Consider the following 6,967-nt stretch of genomic DNA (forward strand, 5'->3'; position numbering starts at 1 on the left):
ATAAAAACGTAATTATCTTTTAAACTACTTCGTATAACATCACAAAACCTGATATTTTAAGAAATAAAACATAGAGGAGAATCCAAAAATGTAAAAATATACAGGGTGTTCCATTAAACAAAAGATAATTTTGTTTCACCCTGTCAATATGGGTGGCCTTGTATATTTGGAAATGTATTTAAATTCTGATATTATCTATGCCCCAATCTCACCTAAATAAACCTTTTTCGTATCTCCTACAACAAACGACTAATTGGACTTCCCACAACCTGTATACATACAAAATCTCCGCTATAAAATTTTTTCAAATAAAATGTTATTGGTTTTTTTAAAATAACTCCGTTAAATTTTGAAATATGAGATTTATCCAAAAACCATTACAAAGCTAAGTAAAAGTTCTATAACACTGTATTAAACATAATTTTCTAAATCCTTTATTTTTTTTTAATACAAGGTGAAAGGGCCCCGGTTACATGGTTCTCGCAGTAAAATTTAGGTTTTAAATGTTTCTATCTCGGTTATTTTTTGTCGTAAAAAATATTAAAAAAGAAAAGGCTTAAATAAAGTTAAAACTAAAATTTTGTCCTCTACCAATTTTTAAGTATATCGTGTATTTTTGGAGTTATTATCAAAAGAAAATGAAATTCACGAAAATTTGAAAAATTCTAATTTTTTTAATAGTATTTTTTTTCAAAAATATGCATTCCAAACCGGTCAAAATTGTTGAAGTTATTACTCATGTTAAAATAAATAAAGTTTTAAATGGGTTACTATAAATTTTAATTTTTGTGGAAATGACGTATGTTTCATTTTTCATTCTTCCCTAAAAAATCTGAAAGGGTCCTCTTATTTCTATCATAACTTGCTTAATTTTGATGCTATCGACTTCTTATATAGCTTTTTGATAGTTACCTTTAAGTACTTTATTAAAATGTTTAATATCTATATTTAACAAAGTGCATCGTTTTCCTGTAATTTAAGCTTGAATACTAAGATTTGAGTACTCGCGGAAAAAAATATACATTCAATTGTATATAACTCACTTTGTATATGTAATAAAGGATTTTTCGAATAAGGAGCTTATTTATCTTTATATTACCTTCGATTTTGGTAATAACAACTTTTTTGAAGAAACTTATGGTTTTTGAGTTATTTATGAGAAACTGCTTTAAAACATGGATTTTTTTCAGGAAAAATCAAAACTTTTGATCTTTAATAACTCAAAAACTATTGATTTATTGAAATAACTTTATATAACAAATTTTGCTTATAATTTGTCCCTCTATCGATTAGTGGTATTATTTTTAATAAAATAATTTCCACCCCCGAGAAGGGGTGGCATCCCACCCCAGGGTAAAAGCGCAAGTTGGCACCATGTCACCTTTGTTTCTTGAGGTATCCTCTACATACTTACCAATTTTCATGAAAATCGATGGAGGTTCAACGAAATCGGAGGTGAAAACCTTCATTGACTCCACTAATTACGTACAGTTGTATCCAGTATTGTTTATTTCTTGATAAAGAACACAGTCAAAGTGAAAAAATGTTTGTTTTGTCTGATGAAAATCGGTCCGGGTTAGCTGGACTTCCGGGTTATCGGAGGCCGACTTATCGGGGTTCCACCGTACTTTCAGAAACATCTTAGTATCTCATTTTAAACACTAATTGACTTACACCGATTAGCTTCTGAGGCATCGATTTGTTAATAACTAAAAATTCTCGTCCGAACTGTGACGGGCATTTTTGTATTTATAATGTATTAGGTATATATACTGCCCAAAAAATCCATTTCCAACCTGGCTGGTCAAGTGTCCTGACAAAAACCTTATTTCTCTGGACTATATTTTTATCGTAATCGTCACCATAGTACCCTTGATTTGATGATAATCTTATATCACACCACCTGTTCCTTCTGATATTGCTGCCTTGCAATGTATACCGTCAAGGTGATTAACGTCACTACTAGCGTGGATAATCATTTATGAATCCCTATTCTATTGCAATCACCTCTACTATTGTCATCACAATCGTCACCATAGTACCCTTAACTTGCTGATAATCTTATATCATACCACCTGTTCCTTCTGATATTGCTTTGCAATGTATACCGTCAAGATTTTCAGGTGCTACTACGGTACTGTTACATGAAAATCCCTGCTAAAATATATGCCAACACACTTACAATTTTGTTTACAAGTTTTTTTAACTCTCTTGTTTACAAATTTTAGCTTTCATTTTTACATTTTTAAGATAGACCTGGATGTAACGATCTTAGTGATATTGGATCCTTTTCCCTATCTTATCTCGCTATTTAGAAGTAGCGATGGGATATAACATAATATGTATATTTTAAAGGTGAATTTTTATAGTAACCTAATTGTGACTGAAGTCTGTATGCTTACATCCATCCATTCTTTTATTTTTCAGAACGCTTTGATAATTGGTAATGCGACGTCGATTGGTAAAAATTACGCATCCGAAAGGTAGAATTGTGGGTAATTTTTGGCGCCGGTCGATAGGCAACACATTTTACACTAGACCTGTATAGTAATTTGCATACACATTCCAAAAGCCTAATTTGCGAGTATATTTAGCACCAATTGATAGGTAACATATTTTACTAAAATAAAATCAATGGAAAAATCCCAATAGTTGGCTGTATACCATAGTTTAAAAACCTATACAGAAGTAAAAACTTCAAATTGTATTTTGGTATAAAATAGTTTATTTAAAACTTCTAAAAGTCATCCACATGGATTGCAAAACGTTTTCGTTCTGAACAGAACATTTTCAGTGCCTGGAATGAAGTATTTCCACGTTAGATTAAGGCAAAAAGGTTAAAATTGTGACTGTTAATGAGAAAATTATGTGGCGAATACTTACATTCCACAAAGTAGTTGTAACTAGCACACCAATGAAGGTGGTAACTTAAAAATATATGGCTTACATTGTACCTTATGATAAAATATTATGACTACAAGTCGATGTTACTAGATTAAAATATGTATGTGCCTAAAGAGCAACATGCTTCCCTGCTCGAAAAAACTAGGTACTTGCCATTTGAATTAGCACAGACCAACTGATGTAAAATGAAAAGGAATGACAAAGAGTGACATGACAAGACAAGGTAAAGTCAATTTTTGGTTACGAACTTCAAAAAGTGTAGTTTTTAATTTTTTGGATTTTAATAAAATGTAAAGGTAGGTAAAAGCTGATTGAAAATATAATTAAAAATGTTTAAAAAATAAGTTGAGAATCTATTGTAAAGTCTAAATAGCAACTCTCTAATCCAGAAAAAACTTTAGGTTTGTTGGAAATAAGATCGGTATAAGTCATGGTTAGAAGCTTGACGTCATCGATTGTTAAATTTAAAGGTGAAAGTTTAATTTGGTGTAATAGAATGAGATTTATACTATATGTAAACAATAAATGACCTGAGGTGGAGAGATTGGATGGTAAATAAAGTGGATTTTAATGTAAATGTTATAGATATATGTAATGTTGGTTGCCTAACATGGTGAGGAATGTTTAAATTTGGCTGTATACTGTTGTAATGATGATTCTGTCTGTTAAAATTGTAAAGGAAATTACGGAAAAAATTAAAGTTAAAATAACTAAAAGAATACAGATCAAGAGTAGATTACAATATTAAAGAAATAATTGTAAACAATGGAATTAATAAAATAATAATGGATTATGATTAATTATTTATATGGGAAATAAGCCACAATTAAAAATGAAAAAAATAATTTTATTAACGTTTCGACGCCCAAATCGGGTGCCGTTGTCAAAATACAAAATATTGGATTAGTAACGAAAAGGAAAATAAAATATGTGACAGCCAAATCTAATTACACTTTATGTTGTTTAGGATGGGATAAAATCGTTCAAGAAGAAATACCATGAAGGCTTCCAGCAGCAGTGGTTAAAGTGTGGGTGAATAATGTAATGATATCTAATAATATAGGATAATTATGTGTTAGTGTCAATATGTAATGGAGAATCTAGAATGCTGAGTATCTGAGATAGCGAACTATGAGTTTGATGTGGTATATGGTAGGGGAGTGAACAAACTGAACCAAGTTTGATGTAATCTTAGTGCAAGTTTATAATCTTAAATGACAGAGATGTTAACCAGAATTAAGAATGTATAAAAGAACTAATATGAAATTAAATTAAAATAGCTGAGTAATGTGGGTTGCCTGATATGTAGATGGAAAAATGAAAAAAAAGAAAAAATGAACAGACTGAATTGAAGCTAATGGATTTATGTTTGCAGTACCCTATTGTTTAGTATAGTCTAATAAAATTATTTTGAAAGAGAAAAAGGTAACATCAAAATAAAAAAGTTAGTAAAATGTGTAGCAGACCAAAGGAGTTGACTAAAGTTATTGAATGAGATGAATGAAGCGAAGGTGACATAACAGGCAACAAAACAAAGTGATTATGTGGTAAGAGAGAGAACATTCCAAAGAGAGACAAGTAAACCAGATCAATATTTAAGGGCTATTATCAGTAAGAGAATGAGAGTCTAAATAAATTAAGATAAAAATTTGTGATATAAGAGCTGTAGGACCCGAAATGACAGAAACATGAGGTAAGACAAGAAAAAACACACAACTATAGGAATAGAAAATAAATGTAAAAGAAGATGGGAAATAAAAGAAAGAGGAAAGTAAGAAAATGTAAAGAAGAAGAAATGGAAAGGAAGAAAAGAAAAAGAAAAGAAGGAAAAGAAGAGAAGAAAGAGGAAAAGAAAAACAGAAAAGAAGAATCGAAACTATGGTAGGAATCGGATAAAGTAGGAGAAAAGAGTGAAGGTAAAGAGAAAGTGCAAGTCTAGATGTGTGTTAATGGGTGATTAGTAATTAAATAGAAGAATGTTAGAAACTAGTGGGGCGTTGGGAAAGAGGGAACAAGGTAATGAATAGAAATAACGGAAAATGAATATGGGAGAGTATAAGAAGGATTAAAGTTGGGTTAGGGGAATAATTGTCGATGGATAGGAGTAAAAGGACGATTAAGAGTGGTTTGACGATTAACACAATTAGGGCTAGTCCTCATGTCTCTAGAAATCTCAAGGTCCTCATACAGATCCAACCGTAGAGTGTTCCTGTCTTGGATGTTGTGGATTAATTTAACACCATCAGGGATGCTGAGATTGTGATTGTTAACTTTTAGGTGATGAGAAAAAGCTGAAGTAGTATCTCTCTTAGAATGTTCAGCAGATCTGGTTGATAGTGATCTGCAAGTCCTGCCGATGTAAGAGGCATCACAATCAGAACAAGTCAATCTGTAGACTCCACTACGGTTCATATAGTGTATTGTATCTTTTGTATTTGTCAAAAAGTGGCCAAGGGTGTTACCAACTTTGAAAGAAATATGTATTGTAGCGTGACTAGTGTAATTACTTCTAATTACAATAAAACTAGCGGTTCGTAATTTATTTACGACTTTATTATTTATTTATACAAGTTTACTTTACACACTTTAGCTTAAGACTAAACTCTATTCACAAAAATTATGCCTTATATATCCTAGTCGTTATTCTCGATCATTCCGGGCTAAGCCAGCTCTCCGACTATCGTGTGACCTTCCAACAACCGCGCATCGGTTCCACGTATAGCGTGCTTCGATCTAGACTTTTCTCGGCTTACGCCTGGCGGCCGGTGACTCATTGTTTTGCTACATTGCTCCCCTCTTAAGATCTGAGCGTCCCGATCAGCAACTCTAGATGAAGGCCCAGGATGGCGGAATCTACACGACTCTCCAGCTTTGCATACACCCTTCAAGAAGAAATAACAGTCTACTGTCTTTGAAGGATCCGACATCTTCGGGTTCATGCAACACACAGTAATTCGTACGCCAGTTTCTCTGAAGATCACTTCAAGCATGCTTCTCACAATCTTCCAATCCAGATTTTCTACTGCATGGCCTATTTTTGGTATAGCCAAATCTTTGATGTCATAATTACACACGATTTTCTTCAAATTAGTTAGAGCACGCCATATGTTCTCGTAACTTGGCGTGTCCGTATAAGACTTCCTGGTCACTATATACAGCAAAGATCGAGGACCATCTTCCAATCGCAATACTCTTCCAATTTTAGGTTGTTGATTCCTTAACTCGTCCAGGCGGCCGAACTTTCTATTGAATACTGACGAGATTCATTTAGTCATCTCGAGGTCTTGGGCAACACAGTGGGCTAGAGAGACGTTTTCTGGAACACCAAACAGATCTTGCTGAACTTCTGTGGTCACGCCGAATCTAGCACTCTTTCTTTCTGCGTAATTTGACATAAATTCCTTAAAACTTGGCTGTGGTGCATCTTTCATCTCCTGTTTTAGGACTCGGGCTTCCTCTGTTTCATTTGAGCCAGCATATGGTGCAAGACGATTTATGTGAATAACTTTTGGTTTACCGTTTGGTAACTTCTTAATTCTGTATATTACGTCATTTATTTTCTTCTTAACTTCATACGGACCTTCCCATTGTCTTTGCAGTTTAGGACACAGGCCTCGACGACGTTGTGGATTATAAAGCCAGACAAGATCACCTACTTCGAAGCTTCCATTCTTGCAGCGAGAATCATATTGATCTTTCATTCTGTCACTGGCTATCTGGATGTGTTGTCGGGCATGTTCATGAATGTTGTTCATTCGTAACTTCAGGCGGTCTACGTATTCTTCGCCTGCAACATATTCCTCGGAAGGTCTGCAGCCAAACTCTAGGTCGCAGGGCAACCGAACTTCACGACCCAACATCAGGCAGGTTGGTGTTTGACCTGTAGTTTCATTCACGGCCGAGCGGTAGGCCATCAGGAATAAATGAATGTGTTGGTCCCAATCTCGCTGATGTTCAGATACAACTTTGGACAAGTGTTTACCCATCGTTCGGTTCATCCTCTCGACCATTCCATCTGATTGAGGATGCAGGGGTGTTGTTCTGGTCTTATTGGCACCAATCA

At 33.9% G+C, this 6,967-nt stretch overlaps 1 long non-coding RNA gene across 1 annotated transcript; it reads right to left on the minus strand.

Annotated features, from left to right (window-relative positions):
* Window positions 1–2,568: 2,568 nt before the first annotated feature.
* On the minus strand, window positions 2,569–3,691 carry LOC126883211 (uncharacterized). The gene is made up of 2 exons (XR_007697564.1): window positions 2,884–3,691; window positions 2,569–2,797 (listed from the first exon to the last, which is right to left on the minus strand). It is a non-coding gene; the product is annotated as an uncharacterized LOC126883211 (long non-coding RNA).
* Between the last annotated feature and the right edge of the window lie 3,276 nt (window positions 3,692–6,967).

Source organism: Diabrotica virgifera, chromosome 4 (genome assembly GCF_917563875.1).
Source record: "Diabrotica virgifera virgifera chromosome 4, PGI_DIABVI_V3a".
In the NCBI taxonomy this organism is placed as follows: Eukaryota; Metazoa; Arthropoda; class Insecta; order Coleoptera; family Chrysomelidae; genus Diabrotica; species Diabrotica virgifera.